This window comes from Macaca fascicularis, chromosome 18 (assembly GCF_037993035.2).
Source record: "Macaca fascicularis isolate 582-1 chromosome 18, T2T-MFA8v1.1".
NCBI lineage: Eukaryota > Metazoa > Chordata > Mammalia > Primates > Cercopithecidae > Macaca > Macaca fascicularis.
This window is the reverse complement of record NC_088392.1, coordinates 26,230,560-26,251,842: the sequence shown is the minus strand read 5'-3', so window position 1 is coordinate 26,251,842 and position 21,283 is coordinate 26,230,560. Positions and strand designations below refer to the sequence as shown.

The 21,283-nt window shown below is 35.8% G+C and overlaps 1 protein-coding gene across 4 annotated transcripts in view; it reads left to right on the top strand.

Annotated features, from left to right (window-relative positions):
- Positions 1 to 1,033: 1,033 nt before the first annotated feature.
- The window catches only part of RAB27B (RAB27B, member RAS oncogene family), a 166,501-nt gene continuing 146,251 nt past the window's right edge, over positions 1,034 to 21,283 (top strand). For 3 of the 4 annotated variants that reach the window (XM_005586632.5, XM_065533784.2, XM_065533783.2), the window contains exons 1-2: positions 1,034 to 1,112; positions 1,244 to 1,318. The gene's annotated coding sequence lies outside the window, so the exon portion shown is untranslated. Of the gene's footprint in view, positions 1,113 to 1,243; positions 1,323 to 21,283 lie in introns of all 4 variants that reach the window. The other variant, XM_065533785.2, reaches the window with a different exon arrangement.

The following is a 21,283-nucleotide window of genomic DNA, read 5'->3' as shown; positions in this document are numbered from 1 at the left end:
GGCTCATGCCTGTAACCCCAGCACTTTGGAGGCTGGGGCAAGTGGATTGCTTGAGCTCAGGAGTTCGAGACCAGCCTGGGCAATATGGTGAAATCCCGTCTCTACCCAAAATACAATTAATTACTCAGGTGTGGTGGCACACACTGGTGGTCCCAGCTACTCTGGAGGCTGAGGTTGGAGAATTGCTTGAGCCAGGAGAAGGAGGTTGCAGTGAGCCAAGATGGCACCACTGCACACCAGCCTGAGTGACAGGAGGGAAACCCTGTCTCAAAAAAAAAAAAAAAAAAAAAAAGAGTCAGTAGAACAGATTCCTTCACAGATACTATATTGCAGAGGGGAGTTCAACAATAATTAAATTAAAAAATATAAATGTCATGAGGGTAAAAAAGTGGGGGAAATGAATGGAGAAAGATGAAGTGTGGTGTTTACATGAAGCAGCACTTGAACATTTTCCCTCTTTTATAGGATAAGCTTCTGGAGGTCTCCATTTTGTTTGCTATTCCTTCTATTTCATTTTAAATGTTTGAACAGCATAGGCTACTAATGGACTTTAGGCTTTTAGCAAATACTTTTTGAAATTGTTATGTAAATATATCAGACTTTCAAAAACCTCCTACTTCTTTTTATCCTTTACACATTAAAAATGGAAAAAATAAAATAAAACAAATGGATTTTAGTAGATACAGTATATTATCAAATTAGTTTTCTTTTTAACAGCCCTCTGGCTTCAACATTTTCATGAACATCATTTATTTAACAGACAAGACCTATAATCCTTTCTAGTTTCAACAGCAGTTTCTGATTGACAGTAGCAAACTGTATTCACTTATTATTTTTCCCAAACCCAAACCCCACTGCCCTGATGCTTAGCTGGCTGACATCCCTGAAAATCTTTGGTGATAATCACTAGAAGAATTAGCAGAAACAGGGAGGCTCTTTGGAGCTACCTTGTGTGCTAACCTGGCGCAGGCACTAGGACCGCCCAGGAGCCGATAGGCAGCCACGCTTCACAGCCCGTCAGAGGGACTGAGCCGCCTTTGCTGTTACACAGGAAGAGAGCAGGCAGCATCAGTATCGGCTCAGCATCCTTCCCCTTTCTGTTCGATTAGAAGGTATTTACTTGCTATTTATCACTCAGACTTTGAATACTGTCATGTGCCTTTAGTGTTCCCTTAAAATGATGCTCTGAAATGCCGTCCAGCACCTATTGGGTTACTATATTATTTTATGTTAATTCCCACAGCTGATCGAAGCAACAGTGCCATAAAGAAATGGGCTAGATATTTCCAGAGGCTGCAATCTGGAGGCATTTGGAGATGTGAGTACGTTGGTCACAGATCTCTAATGTGTTGGCTGTCTTAGTCGTGTCTCTTGACCTTCCTCTTCTTCGTTGAAAGAGCCAATGTGAGATGCTATCTGCATAAAAAAATCATTCATAAAGCAAATGCAATTAGATGGTGACAGAAACCACTAATGATGGGCCTGAAACTCTACTTTGGAGTGGCTGTGGTTTCCTCTTCCAGCCTGTGGGTTTGCAAGAGAAGCTGGGTTTGCAACTGAGTTTGGATGGGAAAGAGATTATGCTCAGGGCTGTAGACTGCATGCTTGGATTCTGCTTTCTGTTTTCAAAGCTCAAAGACTGTCCTTTCTAATCATTGCCATGGTGCAGTGTAGGAGTCCTTTTATGCTTTCTTTATTTCTGCAAATACTCCTATCATAGATGTGGACTGCCAGAAAACTATGAAGCCATTTGGTGCCTCACAGTGTAAAGCCACTGAAGAGAAATCTAGTTTGCCTTTTCTTAACAATATACCATACACTTTTTCCTGACTCAATACCACAGCTAGTAGATGGCACACAGCAGCATTAAAAAGCAATGCTAATCTAAGATTCGTTTTTCCTTTTCAAAAATAATCTTGATTAGGTGTGATAAGGGAGTAGTTTGCTGTTAGAAAACCCAATGATTATGATTTTATGGCAGAAATGGAAAATTCTTTTTGAGTATTTTACAAATCAATTGAAGGTGCTTTTTAAGAGCCTTGGCGCCAATTTTATGCATTCAAGTCTCTTTTAAAAGTGTAAAGCCTTCCCAAACTGTTAGATGTGGTTTTGACCACAGTAATTAGTTTAAATTTATATATATTATGCCAAAATGTAATAGGTAAATGTATTCATAAATGAACAAAATATTAAGTTCTGCTAGTGGTCAGTTCATGAAAAATTGTAAGATAAACAGTACCCTCAAAATTTATTTCAGGAAAGAAAATATTTAACTAAGACACAATGCAAGGCATCAACATGAAAAGTGTGGCTTGAATGACAAGCATTTGTTAAAGAATTTTTAAAATACTTTTAATGGTTCAAAAAGGTATATGTTTAAGTTTCTTATATTTAATATATTGAAACACCCTAAATGTGATTTCAAAATGTTTAGGTATCAAATTTTTGAAAATGTGCCTATAGTTCCCTTAAAACTCTTTATTTGGTAAACAAAAGAGGGGCAGAGGATATGAGGGAGAAAGAGACTAAGTTTTGCTTTACTGGTTTTTTATATTTTGAATATTCTGATATAATATTTACTATATAAGTATGATACCTATACTTTTTAAATGTAAGTAAAATTACAAATGATTGTAATCATTAATTTGCAATATCTTTAGCAAATGAAAAGAAATATATTAAAAAACATGTTTATATTGCTATATAACATTTCTTAGGCAGAGAAAGTCATTTTTTATAGACAATGACTTGCTTCTGAAGGAAGTTAGGGAAATTAGATTTGGGGCAGTAATAAACTTTCGTTAGTTTCTGAGGCAAAGTAATTTTTTAAACTTATTTTTGCATTGGTGCACCTACAATTTATTTTCAAGTTTGTGTATATTACGTATCTTCATAAACTTTGTGTTACTAAAGTTTTCTCCTTTCTCTTTTAAAAATACTTCCTATACTCCAAGTCTGTGAAGATGACTCAATTTTTCAAATTAAAACTTAGTTTTGAAAATTTTTACCCATCATATAATGATTTTCAGCCTTAAACTTCGGTTTCATGTCTATAAAGATTCATTGAATTCAATGATGACAGGGGAAAAATCCCAAGAATGTATGTTTTTATTCAGAATTTGACAGACACACTTTTCAGAACATGAATTTTGAACTTTCTTCCTGAATTTAGGTCCTAAAATTAAGTCCACTGGCTTGACCTAATCAAATGAACACAGTTGGCACAGTACTTAGCAGAAGTTCAGAATTACTAGCAAACAAATGGGACTTAAGCTAAGAAATAAAATGTAAAGGCTAAAACAAATTTGTTAGAATGTGAAAGTATTCTTTCACGGACACTCGTTGACAATTTGTCAATGAGTTTGATGCCTGAGGATATCCCTAGGCCTTGAAAAGTCATGCAGCCCAAGAGATTCAGGTGGATATCAATATTATATAGATTTACTGGCTAGTGTTAAGGTAGACATTTCTAACAGATGGATTTTAACATGCATATTTTTAGCTAAAAGAGTTCCAATAAATAGTAAATCTCATTCCACCAATTTCACCAACAGCAGTCCTTTTCCATCCGCAAAGACAGACAATATTCCCTAATAGAAACTCTTTCATGAATAGAATACGTAGAAAGACATTTCTAAAAGACAGCTTTTACATTATTTCTACATAGGAAAATATAGCATTTACAGTACTAAGCCATCCAGAAGAAGCTAACATAAAGGAAGAAGTTATCAGTAAAATTATTCTGGTATTGCAGTTTGCTTAAAAAAAGTTTTTTTCTGAGCATCTGTATAAGCAGGAAAACATATCTCCTAGTAGAAACCACAGAAAAATGCAATAAGGCATCCAGGGACAAATGGTAGGCCAGTGGGAGACAGTGTTTACTGAATGGATGAAAAAAAGAAATGCAGAAGAATAACAAACGATCCTTTTTTATTTGTCATGAAAGATAATTGCAGTTCTAATATGAGTTTTTAAGAATCTGTTGGCCACATACATACACATGCCATAATAAATAGGAATTACATGTAACTTGAGATTTTCCCATTATGATTTCCCCTTAAATAAAAGACTTAAAGGAAAGAAAATGAGAGTATATGAGTGATGTGTCATCTCCACATCAGTTATAGTTGTCTGAACTGGGAGGCACAAATAATGTATTTTGTTGGAGTTTGGCAAAAGGCAAAGTTATTATCCATATAGTTTTGGAAGAAGTTTTTCTCCAGAGCAAAGGTTTTGTTGTTTCCAGAACTGGATATTACTTATAAAGAAATAAGTTTGGAGATATAGCAGAAAGCTTTTAATATGTGAGACTCAGTTTTTTAGTGTAAAGGACATATGTGCAATGTGTTGATGCATTTGTTGATATGCACGTTTATCCAAAACATTGCTTTAACTCGTCCCTCCTGGTTGACACAACTGTAACTGATGTGAACATGGGAGACGATTAATATACCTTCACTCCTGTTCCCTTAAATATATTATTTGATAGGGAGGAAGTTAACACTAAGGAAGCTTGTCGATAAATATCAATCATGATTTCACAGATGTTTAAATTGCAAATAAGATTTGCTCTTTCACATAATAGTGATCATTGGAGTTTGCATGTTGCAATCAGTGTAAGGTTTTTTGGACACAGCATTTAATGTCTTTGGATTATTTTTCATTAATACATATTAATGATCTCTTGCTATATCGCAAGTATGGGAGTTGGAACAGTAAACAAGTTATGTCCCCCTTTGCACAGTTTCCATCATTTCATGAAGGACTAGAGGCAAAAAGCAAGCAATTAAATATTATTAACCAAAGGCATTGTTACTAAAATTATGTTGTTATTATTGCTATAATTTATTACCAATTAAATAAACCAGAATTTATCTGATAAGTGCTAACTGGAAAATTAAAAGACAATACTGTGATAATGAATGACTTCGTGGCATTTTCAGTTAGGGTTGTTTGGAAGACTTCCTGAGAAAGTGATGTATCATCAGGGATCCAGGTGAAAAAGTTAACCAGATAGTGAGAGGCACGATGCTATGACAGCAAGAGTATGGATATAGAAGCAAACCTACTGCAGTTTAATTTCATTCTATGTCATTCTTAAACCTTGAAATCTTGAGCAATTTACCCTTGGAGCCCGTTTGATAAAATGTTACAGAATTTTGACAAGAGGAAAAATGAGATGATATACATTGAGTGTCCGTGACACTATGGAAGAATTTAATTTCCATGATGACTTACGAAGTGCTGAGACTTTATGAACTAACTCCTTCAAATACTTCATCCAATAAACAAGTATTTGACTGTTTTACCACTCCTGTGCCCCTTTCTTTAATTTTTTTGGGTGAATTCTATCACAGAGTTGAGGGAGAAAAGACTGGCACTTCCACAGACAACAGAAAAAGAAAGCATTGTTCCTGAATCTTCTAAAGAGCAAGCCTCAACTAGGATCTTTGTTAGATGCAGATGTTATTAATTTTGCTCATCTCCCCAGAAACCACCAACACACTGGTGGATGGGTGTTAATTATGGTGCTGTTCCTCTCAGGCAATACTGGAGTGAGATGACTACATCCACAGAGGTTAGACATAGCCTCTGGCAGGACTGTGCTTACTGGGCTCAGCCCATCACATCCGCCTTCTTGAGAAGCTGAGTGAGATGCACATGGCATTTCATAGTGCACAGCACAGTTTTCAGCTCAAGTAGAAGAGGCAATTGATAAAAATAAGTAGTTCTTTGATAAATTTGTGGATAAAGAAGGTAGTTCATTGACACTTGGAAAATTCACATCTAAAGATGCTTGGGGTTTTGTCATCTCATAGGCATGCAGAAATACATACCTGCACACAAACATGCACATGTATTCCCCCAAGTAACAGCTATACATTTTTTTAAAGTAGAAAATTGCTATGTTATGATTTTAAGTATTTTCCTTCTATTGTTCTTGACACTACAGTTATGGATGGATAGGATCAAAATTGTTCAACAATGTTTTTCCCCCAGTTATTTCAAAGGAAAACCTTCCTCCTAGAGTCTATCAGCTGGCTGTATTTGAAGGTACTTTATCAAACAAAAGTCAAAACAGAAAACTAAACTAAATTTTTTAAAAATGGAAAAGTCTGGCAAAGAAAAGAGGCATGGTTGGGGGAAAATGTCTGTGATGGGTTTGGACTTGATTGGGACAACTTTCAAATCTTATAAAAGAAAACGGAATTCCCCCTGAGTGGCAGCCACAGACAAATTGACGTGTTCAGACTAAAATGTGTCCTTGTTCAGAACCAGGAAGGAGCAAAGCCTCTTGCTGGGGATTAAAGAAGCAGTGGGAGAGAGTTAGGGCAGTAAGTAAAATTCAAGTTTATGAGACTTTGTGCTGCTACTTGTTGAAAATCTACCTGCTAATCTGAGGTGCCCCACCAGCACGTTATTAGAGACGTAACTTGATCTACTTGGGTCCTATTCTTTAATGCTTTGTATTGGGATTGGATTTTATGATAATCAACAATCTCAGGTATTTTGTCATTTTCTTCAAAAATTTATCTATTATTCAACTATTATGCTTGGAACAATTCTGGAACTTATGTTTATTGCAAATACAACATTAGAAATCTGGAAGGAATAAGTCAGTACAGGAGGTCTACTAATGCCACATATAATCCTGAATATAAGTAGTAATATTGACTGTAAATAATAAAAAATTTTATCGATTATGTAATTCTGAGAGAAACAATAGATAGAGAATTAGATAGATAGATAGATAGATAGATAGATAGATAGATAGATAGATCAGTAGATAAACAGACAGATAAAGTCCCTAGTAACACATCAGCTTTTAAAGACAATCTTCAAGGTATGCATCTAGCAGTTTGCATAATTCTTTCTATCCCACATTTTAATTCAGACAATTGAGTATTTATTTAAAACACCAAATTATTTACAACTTTGTTTTAATTATGATAGCTATGATTCCTTTCAGTGTCACTACCAATTAATCTACCAGTAAATGTCATAAAGCAATAAGGGCAACAGGTCATGAAATATAAATATATTTGTTCATATAAATATTTATTTGCAAAGATGAGACTGTAATACAACTGTTGGATGGCACCAGAACCATGGCATAGTGGCCAAAATGTGTACTCTTTAGGGAACATATTTTATAAATTCACACTTGGTTTTTCAAATGTGATTTTAGTGATGAGGAGTATCATGTGTGGAAATGTGGGGAATTTTTATTTACATCAAAAGTTGAATGTCAAAATAGAGGTAAAACTGGCTGAGTCTCACAAAAATACTGATGAAGCAGGAAAAATTTAAAATATTTTAGAAGCATCCAAAAATTCAACCAGGTCAAGAAAGACATGACTTAGCAACAGCATGTATATAAAATTACTTAGTAGTTTGAATTCTCAGTAAACTCAATTTGTGTGGACAATATGATGTGGCTGCTAGAAAAGTTAATGCATGCTTAGGCTACATTAAAGGGAGCAAGGTATCTAGAACATGAGAGATGACAGCCCAATATGTATTACTGGCTGAGTGCCGTGGCTCATGCCTGTAATCCCAGCACTTTGGGAGGCTTAGGTGGGTGGATAACTTGAGATAAGGAGTTCAAGACCAGCCTGGCCAACATGGTGAAACCCCATCCCTAATAAAAGTACAAAAATTAGTCAGGTGTGGTGGTGTGCTCCTGAGGTGGGAGAATTGCTTGAACCTGGGAGACGAAGGTTGCAGTGAGCCGAGATCACATGCATTCTAGCCTGGGTAACAGAGTAAGACCCTGTGTCAAAAACAAACGAACAAACAAAAACCTACTGTACTACTGTATTACTCAGTGATTCTGTGTCCAGTTCTGGGCTTCTCACATTAGGAGGGCTCTAGATTCATTAAAAACCATATCAAGGAGATTTTTAAGAGGATGGAGAAGTTTCAAACTTTTTCAAAGGATGAACAGAGGATATTTTGTTTCGTGAACAGAATGGTTAAGAGTAACCTTGATTCTCACTTATGATCTGTCGTTAACGATTTGAACGGCTATTACATGAAAGAGGAATGAGACTTGTACTTCAGGGCACAGTAAGATAACTTTTCTAGACCAATAGTGTAATCTCAGTGGACCTCATTAGGGATGGTGACTCCTGTGGCAGAGAGGTATGTTTCATGGCAATGTGGTGTAGAGGGAAGAACGTGGTTTGAGGAATGAGATCTGTAGGCACCTCTTAAGGGTGCCACTTATGACTTATCTCTGTGACCTATACTTCTTTAAAAGGAAAATGGGAAGATTGCCTTTCAAGGTTACCAGAATGATTACATGAGATAATATATGTAAAGCACTGAAAACAATAGGTATCCAGTAAACATTAGTTCTTTTTTTTCTTCCTTCTGTCTCTGGTGGTGATCAACCTTTGAGAACCATTTTAGGGTGAGTTTACTAAGGATTCAAGTTTCCAAACAGTGACTGAACTACATGACTTTAATGTACCTTACTTACCTCATTGAAATTCCATGTAAAAATACAATACTGGATTTCTTTATAGGAGTTGTGTATGTTCTTTAAAAGGTAATATTTGTAGCTTGTATTAGTGTATTCTCATGCTGCTATAAAGAACTGCCCGAGACTGGGTAATTTGTAAAGGAAAGAGGTTTAATTGCCTCACAGTTCAGCATGGCAGGAGAGGCCTCAGGAAACGTCCAATCATGGCAGAGGGCACCTCTTCACAGGGTGACGGGAGGGAGAATGAGCCTAGTGAAGGGGGAAGCCCCTTATAAAACTATCAGATGTGGTGAGAACTAACTCACTATCACGAGAATAGGATGAGGGAAACCACCCCCATGATTAAATTATCTCCACCTGGTCTCTCCCACAACATGTGGGGATGATGGGAATTACAATTCAAGATGAGATTTGGGTGGGGACACAGCCAAATCATATCATAGTCTATGCAATGTGTTCATAAACACTAGCTTACAGAAAATTTAAAGAACTCTTTGGAATCTAACTTGTTATGGAAATAATTGGTGAACCTGCTGCATAATAAAGTGAAAGAAGACAGCTTCAATATATTGATACCTCATGACAGCTCATCTATGAGACCTGCAGATGTCCTGAAAGTTAGAGTGGAACTAATTTAGAACATTTCACTTTACATGAAACAGCCTGTATTTTCATAAGCAAGGTCCAATATACTACAAATGTACTTTTTAAAGTTAAGTTGAATAATAATTCAAGCAAGAAAGACTCTAGGCCCACTCTTTCCCCCAAGTTCCTCAATAGCCTATTGTATTTTTAAATAAAAACTCAAGTATCATAAATCTGACGGTTGCAAAGTATATTTAGTATTCCAGTTTAAATTATCTAGGTGATACTGTCATTAAACTGGTGACCACAACATTAAGAAAAAGTGGTTGGCCGAAGAGAATTTCTAACACATCTCACACTGAAGTATGATATCATTTTTGCTTGTTTTCAGGTTTCCAAAAAATTCATGATGTTTAGCAGTAAGATTTTCCCCACAGTCTGCCTTTTAAACTAGCCTGCGTTATGAACATCTATCACACAGACTACACCACTGTTCTTGCTGTTAGCTAACATTCAGCAGAGTTGATTTCAAATTGTTTCACAAAAAAAAACCCTGTTAGGAAGTGGATTTCTAATTTCACACATGATTAAAAGTAAACACACAAAAAGGCCTTTTAACCCATATTTTGAAGGGCACATAGATTTAATTCTACAGTAATAATCCTTGAGGAAACATTGTTTTAGATTCTTGTAAAATATATTATGATTTGTATGATTTTCTTTATATAAACACTTCTACCTTCAAATTGTGATTCAGTGTCATTAATTTTGCGGTAATTTCATTTATTCTGTAAGGGCAATTCTAGCTTTTCAACCATTATATTGCCAGTTTTGAAATACATCTATTTTGTAAAGAATCTCTAGACTGCTAATGGGTTTGCCTGTTGGCAAGGATACAGCAGAATAAACAATAACTAAAAATCCACGTTGACCTGTTGTCATCATTGTCATATCAAAATAAGACTTTATTTAAAAAAAAACAGATTTAAGACAGAGTTTTGCTCTTATTGTCTAGGCTAGAGTGCAATGGCACAATCTCAGCTCACTGCAACCTCTACCTCCCGGGTTTAAGCATTCCCCTACCTCAGCCTATAGCTGGGATTACAGGCATGTGCCACCATGCCCAACTGATTTTTGTATTTTTAGTAGAGACAGAATTTCACCATGTTGGCCAGGCTGGTCTCGAACTCCTGACCTTACGTGATCTGCCCACCTCGGCCTTCCAAAATGCTGAGATTACAGGTGTGAACTACTGCGCCCAGCCCAGAGTTTATATATATATACACACACATATATATATATACACACAGTTTATATATATATATATATATATATACACACACACACATACACATATATAATCTAAATTTGTTAAATACAAATTGACACAGAAGAGTAGAAAGTCAGGTGTATATATAAAATAAAAAGCAAAATGTAAGTCCAAGACAGAAAATTTTGGAAAGCTAACTTTGATTTCAAATTCAACTTCATAAATATGATTTGAGATTTTCTTAGTGGGTGAATAAGGGCAGGCAGGTAAGGTCCATTCTCTTACTTTCAAGAGCTTCAGTTCTGGTAGTGGAGTGCCTTGGAGGCAGATAGCAAAATGTATGCATTAAAACAAGCTTTGTGTAAAGGATGTTAGACAAAAAACTAAATATTTGTGGGTGAGTTCTTAATACTAAATAAAGATATTTGTATATTGTTTTAAACAAATTTAGATTTGCCTTTTAGATATAATCACATGCATTACTATAAATTAATTTTTTCCCTTTTAATATAGTCAGGAAAAATCCACAGCATTTAGCAACAGCACACCTTTGGATAAAACTGTTTATAGTTATATGTTTTGTTTCAGCATCAGTGAGAAAATACACATTATTTTGCCACCATTTAAAATGCTGGTACTCCTTTATTTTATATAGTGTTTTGTTTCATATGTGGAATATTAAAATCACCTTAACAACTGCAGATGAAATAATCACACTCCATGCTACAGCTCCCTGACTACAACTAAAAACTCTGCATAAAATATGACAGGTTTGAAGGTCTCTGAAAGGACTCTGAAAAGTGAATAAGAATAAGGGGACTCATAGGAAAGTCAGAAATAGAGGGGAGAGTGAGCAGTGTATTTCCTGAGGTTATTACATTCTGTATATCCCAACAGGCTCCAAACCAGACTAAACTGCAGATCTTTGAACAGGAACACACCAAAAAAGCTTCAGAAAAGTTCACTTCCTCTGCCCAGAAGATGGGAGTGGGATAGGGGTGGGGAGGCTACAGAAAAGCCTTTAGACTCTTCTTGGCCATCTCCATCCAAGTGTCAACAAAGAACTAGTAGCCCTCCCCTCCCTATCATGGGGGTGGCAGTGCGGATGGCAGCCTCAGTGGGGTGAAGTTTTTGTTACCTTTTACTCTTGCCCCCCTCAGCTAGAAAGACAATCTCAGACCCTAAGGGGTGAAGCCCATGGTAACTGTCAATCCAGAATCCTCTATCTAGCAAAATTAAATCTCTCAGAAATAGAGCAAATTGAGAAAATTATCAAGTGAAAACTAAACAAATTCATCACTAGTAGGTCCACTTAAAGGAAATACTAAAGGAAGTTCTTTGAGTGGAAGGGAAATGGTTAAAAGGGGAAACCAGCTGGTTGTGGTGGCTTATGCCTGTAATCCTAGCACTTTGGGAGGCAGAGGCAGACTGAGCACTTGAGGTCAGGGGTTTGAGACCAGCCCAGCCAACATGGCAAAATCCTGTCTCTACAAAAAATACAAAAAATTAGCTAGGCCTGGTGGTGCACGCCTGTAATCCCAGCTACTTGAGAGGCTTAGGCAGGAGAATTGCTTTAACCCGGGAGACAGAGGTTGCTGTAAGCCAAGATCACACCAGTATACTTCAGCCTGGAAGACAGAGTAAGACTCTGTCTCAAAAACAAAACAAAACAAAAAAACAAAGGAAACCTGCCTACAAATTCAGGAATTTTTGTTTAAAAATTAGTAGAAATCTTCAATATCTGAGTAAACAACATGGGCTATTTTTCACCTCTTATATTCATTATAACGTATACGACTGTTAAAAGCAAAAAGCATAACATTGCCTGATGGACTTTGTAACAGGCTGACATAGTTACCTGTGAAAACTGTAACATCAAGGAGACAGTCTACAGGGACTTATATATTTGTAAAGTGTCTATTTATTAGTGCCATTTGGAATATAAAATATCACTCTAAGGAGATTCAGGAAAATTAAAAGGGAAGCACAAAATACAAGGAACCTAGAATTATTAAGTTTAAATATTTACCTAGTAAGAATTTCAAGATAAGAGACTAGGGAGAAAAGCAGAAGAGTGATATTCTAAGGGTTGATGACCAATAGCTTTCCTGAAAAAGGCCAGAAGAAAGACAATAAGCACACTTAACCCCAAGAAGGGTATCTAGAAAGGAGCCTACATCCTCAATATATTACAGTTAGATCGTGGAACACCAATGACAAGAGAAAATTTGAATGAGTTTAAAAGCAAGGTGGAATTAAACTACTAGAAAACAATAACATGGAAATGGGGCAATCGTTTGATTTATAGCATTCTAAAGTATTTTGTATTGCTTGAGAAAAGGTTAATTCTGTTAGTTAACTTCAGACATTGTTAAGTCAGGTGTGTTATAAAGTTGTTGAAAAGGAATAAGAGAGAATTTTTAAAGCCTAATTAATCCACAGAAAACAGGCAAGTATAATAGTAAAAACAAGCAAAACAGACAAGTATAACAGTAAAAACATGCAAAACTTAGTAAATGGAAAGCACAAAATAAATCCCCCATCAAAGAACATGATACTATAAGTGAATTAATCAAAACAACTTTAGATTTAAAAAAAAAAAAATCCACTTATGTGCTTCTTATAAGAGATACCTTTAAGACAAAAGGACCAGAAAAAAAATGTTGAAAGTTAAGCCCAGCCTCACATTAGTGATTGTTCAGTTAATGCCTTTTGCTTTAAATGACTCTCGAAGAGTTCTAATTTACTGAAGACTCTTTTTCTCCATTTGGTGTAATTCACTAGGGAAGGATGCCATAAGAAGTGATTATTTGGGTTTTTTTAAGGTAAAGTCATGCCCACCAGTTTACTTAATATAACATTTTCTGATCAGAAAATATCTTTAAAAAACAAATTTATATATTCATAATTCTAATTATACATTGTGTTTGGGTAAGCCCAAAGAGAGAGGTGAAGAGGTCATATCTTTTATGACATTTTAGTCTGTCATGTACATCACTGTTTCCATAGATTTAGGAAGTGCTCTTGTGTTTAGTTTTTATTTTGTCCTGAAGACGTTGTCTGTGCCTATAACTATGTTCAAGTGCATTTGGAATGAAAAGCTAACCATAAGTTCCGAAAAGTTGAAAACCAGGTGTTGATATAGACTGCAGCTTCTGACAAATGCATGGTTCTCCGCCAATGCCCCCCCATCATCATGTCCTCCTCACTTGACAAGTACAATAAACTGTCATCATGCTGTAGTTATATTTGTGCTGCAATTATTTCTTTTTATTTTTTAATTACCTATATGATATGGTTTGGATGTGTGTCCCCTCCAAATCTCATGTTGAAATGTGACCTTCAGTGCTGGAGGTGGGGCCCGGTGGAGGTGTTTGGGTCACGGGGGTTGATGCCTCATGAGTGGCTTAGTGCCCTCCCGTGGTTATGAGTTCATATGAGAGCTGATGTTTATGCAGCCTGACTGCTCCTCCTCACTCTCTCGCTCCCTGTCTTGCCATGTAATGTGCTGGCCCCACTTCACCTTCTGCCATGAGTAAAAGCTTCCTGAGCCCTCACCAGAAGCAGATGCCAGCACCATGCTTCCTCTACATCCTGCGCAACCATGAGTCAAAATAAACCACTTTTCTTTATAAAGTAACCAGTCTCAGATATTCCTTTATAGCAATGCAAGAACGCACTAACACACTATATGACTTTGTTTACATTATTACTGTTTTTCTGGCTGTGCTGTGAAAGCTTTTGAGAATCTTGGATTGGGATGAAACACATTGTCACTTTTGTTACCGAAGTAATAGTCTTATGTATTTTTTCATTTGAAATTATTTAATTTGGCAATAAGGATTTTAGGAATAAATTCATATCACTAAACAAGGGATAGGTATAATACACAAACGTCTAACAAGCAGATATGAAATGAAAGCTGGAATAGCAATAATCATAGTAGGGAAGAAAATTTTAAAGCAGAAAACAATTAGGATTTCAAGGGATTGTGAAATAATGATAAAAGTTATAATTCACTGGTTTAATACATACTGAACCTGTAAGCACCTAATGATGTAGCCAGCCTAAAATGTATTAACAGAATATACAGAGCAGGGAAAAGTGGGCAAATTCACAATCATAGTGAGAGATTTGACCAAAGTTCTTTCAGAAACGGGGCAAAAATTCATAAGGAGATAGGAAGTTTGACCAACACAATTTAAATCTCAATCCAATGGTTGCATATGAAATCTTCACCCAATCAGCTGGGCACAGTGGCTCACGCTTGTAATCCCAGCACTTTGGGAGGCCGAGGCAGGCGGATCATCTGAGGTTGCATGTTCGAGACCAGCCTGACCAATGTGGAGAAACCCCGTGTCTACTAAAAATACAAAATTAGCCAGGTGTGGTGGCACACGCCTGTAATCCCAGCTACTTGGGAGGCTGAGGCAGGAGAATTGCTTGAACCCGAGATGCAACAAGAGTGAAACTCCATCTCAAAAAATAACAACAACAAAAAAAGAAATCTTCAACCAATAGAAGTTATTCTTTTTTAAGTATACATACAAATTCTTTTTATGCATAAATGTTTCCAAAAATGTACTAGGTTCCAACACAAAGCAAGTCTCAACAAATGACCAAGATCAATATCATACAATTAACATCTTTTACTCACAATATTAAAAAATTATTTTGTAGGCTATTGTAACAGAATCTTAGGATATAGAAGTTTGTATGGCCCTTAACAGACTATTTCAATGTCTTTCCTTGATAAGTTTAGTTGTTTAAAATTTCCCATTTGTCTAAATTCAAACTAGATCAAAATTTTATTCCAGATCTTTGGCAACTTTGCTGTCAGTATAAAAAAGGTGGAAAGACATACTGAGTATTGTGTAAGCTCTCTGATAAAGAATTACCATTTTTTATGTCTTGGCAAGAAGAAAACTCTAGGAAAGACATAAATCTTGTCTCATTCTATGTGCATATCAAAAGTTATCTATCTAAAGAACAAATGGCTCAATAAAAGAGCAATTGCTCCTGGCAAAGTTATTTAAATGGTACTTTTTCATTTAGAATGGATCATGATGGTTGTTATTACAGTGAAAAGATTTGGTGTATTGCAGGTCTGTTTGAGTTGTCTTAAGAATGTTCAAGTTTATTTCTTTCAATAATATTCCGTCTCTGTTAATATATTTCAAACTTTTCAGTTTTATAATATATAAAGTGACATTTGAAGGAGACATTTGAGATCTTGGCCAACACCCACAGTTTAGAGGTGACAAGCCTGAGGTTCTAAGTGTGACACATCATTACTGGAAACAGAAGCCATGGCTTATGATTCTTAACCAGGTATTTTTGTACCAGAATATAGTTTTGTTAAAATATAATTTTAAAATAAAAAAAATCATAACTCTCAGGAAATATGTAATCAACATGTGTAAAAGATTTTCTTTAGCTTATTAGTTAATAAAGAATATCAGTAAGATATAATGACCAGTTCAGAGAGCATTTAAGAAATTAGATATTAATTATCAATTTTAAAAACAAATATTAGGATAAGATTGCTGAGTTAAAAATAAAAGGTATGGAAGTTTTCTGTTCCACTAGACAAAAGTAATTTATATTTCTACAGGACAAACCTCTACAGGTTAACAAGCAACTTCACCAATTCTGGGACTTTTAATCAATAAAACATTGATACGAACTAAATCCCTTCCCCTAGACAATCCTAAGTGGCTTTTTCCCTCATATATTATTGAAAGGACTTTCTGCTCATCTTTTGCATTATTTTCATGGTTTAGATTAGGTCAACCAACTAGGTCTATGTGTCAAATTCAGCTCATCACCTGTTTTGTAAATGAAGTCTTTTTATTTTTTATTCTTTTAGAGATGGGATTTTGCTCTGTTACCCAGACTGGAGTGTGGTGGCATGATCATAGCTCACTGTAACCTCAAACGCCTGGGCTCAAGCAATCCTCCTGCCTCAGCTTCCCAAGTAGCTGGGACTATAGGTGCACACCACCATGCCTGGCTAATTTTTTAAAATCTTTTGTAGAGATGGGGTCTTGCTATGTTGCATAGGCTGGTCTTACACTCCTTAGCTCAAGTGATCCTCCTGCCTCTGCCTCTCAAAGCACTGGGATTACAGGCATGAGCCACCATACCCAGCTATGAATGAAGGTTTCTTGGAGTCCAGGTTTGATTTGATTATTTCTGGGGGTGTGTCAATAACATTAATTAATCATACAGTTCTTCTTGAGTTTGCTCTGCCAATCTAGAACTCTACAATATTGAGCAACTACTAAGGCCACAAAATTCACTTCTGTCTAGAAATTTTCAGAAGGAACTTGGGTTGGACTCTTGATCTCTCTTGTTGTTGTTTTCTAAGGCTAGGAAACCAACCCAAAAACATTCCCTCCACTAGATTTTGCCCATAGTACCTATAAATTTAGGTGAAATCTTCTATTCTAGAGGCCCATCAAATTTGCTAAGTTCTTTAGCCTTCCAGAATTTTACTTCTTTCCTATTCCCTGTCCTAGGACTCTAGAAGCAGGTCCTGCATCAACTCACATATGTTCCTTAATGGTGAGTTGCTGCCATACTTGATTAAATATGAATCCCTCTCAAATATGACACTCCAAGTGTAGATTTGGTTGCTACAGTGATTTAGGCAGTTAAGTTCTGGTAAAAATAGGCAGAGATTCTTATCAATCCTATGCAAATAACTTATTACCTTGGAAAGTAAGAAGACTCTAAATATTTGCTTCCAAATTTTGAGTGGGTCAGTGACACTTAGATATCATTTAGAACATTTGACTTAAGTTTACAAAAGCATAATCTACTAATATAGCTTAAGAAGAAAGATAGTGATTCTCTATATACTTACTAAAAGTAGAAAATTAAAACAATGTCAGTCATATCCCAGACAAATAATCACAATTAAGTTTTCCTCATGAGCTCATTTTGTCCTGGTGATTAATTTTTCTCGCCTTGGATCTGAGGTCAGCGGTCTGCCTTCATATAATACGTCTGCTAGTGGATTGAAAGGAGCCTAGGAGATGATGACTCACTCCACTGTAGAGTCGGAGAATTGTCTAAGCCGTGAGAATTTGGAAACCTATCCCTAAGAGCCTGTTCTTTGCAGAGCACTTGATACTGTCTCTTCTATGAGACTCTGGAACTGTCTTTTGTGCCAGATACCAATTCTAGCCTATACCTTAGAGCAGAGACTTCAGGCAAGCACCAGGAAGCAGAGATGTATTGGCTGTGGTTAATTTATTACAATAACCAATAATATAAGAACAAACGACAGTAAAATCTTCCAGTAGGTTTTCATAATGACTTGATCAATGTTTTCTCTGAGGGTAAGATTAGATTATGGAAGGCACTGCAGAATCTCCAAAGCCTTTTTAAAAAACCACATAATTTCTGATATATTTATATGAATATTTTAGTTATATAAACAGCCTAAGGAAGCCTGGGCATCTTCTTTGGTTTTATTATTCTTTCTACAAATCTCTTGGAATGGTATTGAACAAGTTAGTAAATAGGAAGCCACCAAACAAACCTAAGTATTTCTAGCATCTTTCATTTTATAAGATAAAAGAACAAATTTCTCAGGTGCCCTCTATGAAACCTGAGAGATAATTCTATGGGTGAATTTTAGGGGATCCAAAGCTGAAAGACAATTTTCAAATTATGAATCTCAAACATAAATGTACATATGTGAATAATTTTGTATAACATATTAATTAATAAGAACTAGATTTATGGTTTGGGAAAATGTGAGAAATTATGTGTATCTAGACAATTTAACAGTTAAAGACATGTTAAAACAAAATTACCGAGTCACATTATAAAACTGGCCAATATCTACCATAAATCTTTGACATTACTTGTTCCACCAGGCAAAAATTATTTGCGTATCTAACAGACAAAATTCTACAGATTAACAAGTAATTTTACAAAGACTAGAACCTTTCATTAATAACAATAAATGAGACAAAAGTGCATTCCTCTATACCTGTGCTGTCCAGTAAGGTAGCCGCTAGCTATTTAAACGTGGCTACTTCAATGTAACTTTAATTAAAATTAAATCTAATGTAAAAAAAGCAGTTCTTCAGTCACACTCTGCACTTTTCTTGTGTTCAGTAGCTACACTTTCTGAGGCTACCATACTGCACATTACAGAAATGTCTTTGGGACAAAGCTGTGCCTATCTAGACAGTGCTTTGGTGACCATGGCCCTTGTATGATATTACTGGGACATGCTGACCACCTTTTTGACTTATTTCAGATAATTTTTCTAACACTTTTTTTTTTGAGATGGAGTCTCACTCTGTTGCCCAGGCTGGAGTGCATCTCAGCTCACTGCAACCTCCGCCTCCTGGGTTCAAGCAATTCTCCTGCTTTAGCCTCCTGAGTAACTGGGATTACAGACACCTGCCATCATGTCCAGTTATTTTTTTTTTTTTTTTTATTTTTTTTTTTGTAGTTTGAGTAGAGAAAGGGTTTTGCCATGTTGGCCAGGCTGGTCTCAAACTCCTGACCTCAGGTGATCCACCCGCCTTGGCCTCCCAAAGTGCTGGAATTACAGGTATGAGCCACCACTCCTGGCCGACACTTTTGTGATAGAATTTATAACAATTTAAAAGTAAAACTAGGTAGTAAATGCCTGTTGCATGAAAGATCTTTTCATATATCATGATGATGCCAAACTGGATAATTGTATGAGTAAACCAAATTATACATAATAATTTTTGGTAGTGTCACATTATAGAGAAGTGGCTTTAGAGCAACACATACTTTTAAAAATGTATAATATTACCAAAATATAGTACGTATTACTTGGTTTACTTGGTTTTATAGGGGTTGATTCAGTCAACCTCTACAAAACCATGCAAGTTGGGATATTTGTGAATGGTCTGGTAAAACTGAGTAGGGTCAAAATGGGAAGATGTGAGGTAAGGCAACCGCAGTATCTAAGAAAATTTGTGCTGCCTTTTGCTTCATGTAGAATTTTATTTTTCTATGCTCGATTATGATGAAATGGAATTACAAATATTGCTGCAAAAGTAACTTTCGTATTCAATAGAACCTAGTTTTATAATAGCACCCAATAGTGCAGTAAGGAAATACATTATCTGATTGGATGTTATTAAAATGAAGATAGTTAACTTTATAATAAAGAACTACTTTACAATGGTTTTCTCATTAGCAAAATGAAAGTCTTATTTCCCTGAATTTCATTATTGTTGTAAATTTCTTCATTTAGTAAAAAAAAAATGGCTATTAATAGCTATTAGGTGCCCATTACATAAACAAGATAGAAACCGGGTCTTCCCATCTGGAGGGTGCAGACTGATAAGGAAGACAGAAAATGAATAACTAATTAATAAATTTTATGAAGAAGTACAAAGGGAAGACTCTAGTCTCTGGGTGTGTGTGTATGGAGGATGCAGTCAAGTAAGTCATCTCCAAGCGAGTGATATTTCAAGAAGACCTGAGGATAAGCAGGGATTTTCTAGGCTAAGGGGGGTTGTGGAGGGAATTGAGTGAGGAATTTCAGGAAGGAGATATCAGGTAGATAAGCCCTGACAAAAGAGATAGCATAAGCATTTGAGTTTTTCATTGTATGGGACACTGCCGGAGGGTCGTATGTAATGGCAAAGTATGAACAAATAAGCTATGTTTTGCCAGACAGAAATGTACACTCACCCACGGGAATGTAATCATCAGGAATGGGAAGCTTTAGGGACTTGAAAGTACAGTTTTTAAATGTTATTTCCTTTTGTGGCAAAAAGAAAGAGAACAAATTGGTACAGATTATCTTCATACATCAGATTGCAGAAGAAAACTGCATAAATAAACCACCTCCAAATGACATGCTTCTCATTCACAATTGCTCAAAATGATTCTCTCTGTGGAAGAAAAAACTACTTACATAGTCATGGACTTTCCACAAAGGTCAGTTTTGAACCGTATCATAGTTTACTTATTCACTGTTGACTCTCTGGGTTGTCTTATGCACACAAGGCTTCTTCCCTGGATGGGTTAAGAGTTAAGTCTTGGATGGGCTTATTGGCTTTAGGCATCGAGAAGAGAAAGAGGCTACTCCCTTTGTCTAGAATAACAACCACAATTTTATTGCCAAAAGTACTCAACCTTTATTTATAGTTTCAATTATAGGGCATCTACATTAAGATACGTAAATAACATTAAATTTGATTGCAGAGTTTTATATTAGCTAATGAGTAGATTGATCAAAATTTAATTTTGAAGTTTATCGGGTACATCTTGGCATCATTCTCCCTTTCCACATACCTCTTATGATATATTTATCCAACTCTGTTAGAAATATATGTTGCTGGGTTTGGCATTCTTTCTTGAATGTGAGCACATAATAATCTTTGTATTTCCAGCACTTACCACTGTGCCTGGCAAAGAGAGATGCTCAATATATGTTTATTGAAAGAATAAACAAGGGAAAAAATGAATGTGAACATACCAGGAGAAAGGAGAAATCTTTAAATTATTTTCTTAAATAAATGAATTTTTCACTTCAAATGTATGTGATCACATCTAAATTATTTGACTAAATAATATTGAAGAAGCAAGAATTTTCAAACATAAGAATATCAATATAATCATTCATAATATGTTCAACTTTTATTGAACACCAACTAGGTTCAAATCAGCCATAAAAAGAGATGTCAGATATGCTTCTTGGCCTTCTGGAAACTTGTGACAAAGTTGAACAAGAAAAATGTGTGCTTAAAAATGTAATGGCCAATGTAGAAAATGTATATTAACTGATGAATGGGTACAATAAAAAGTGAGAGATGCCAGACTTTGGAAGGTAAAGAGAAAATGTCTTACAAATCACAGGTTTATAAGAGAGAAGAGCTTACATATTATACCACACTCCTCTGTTCTTAGATGACTAACCACTGAGTCAT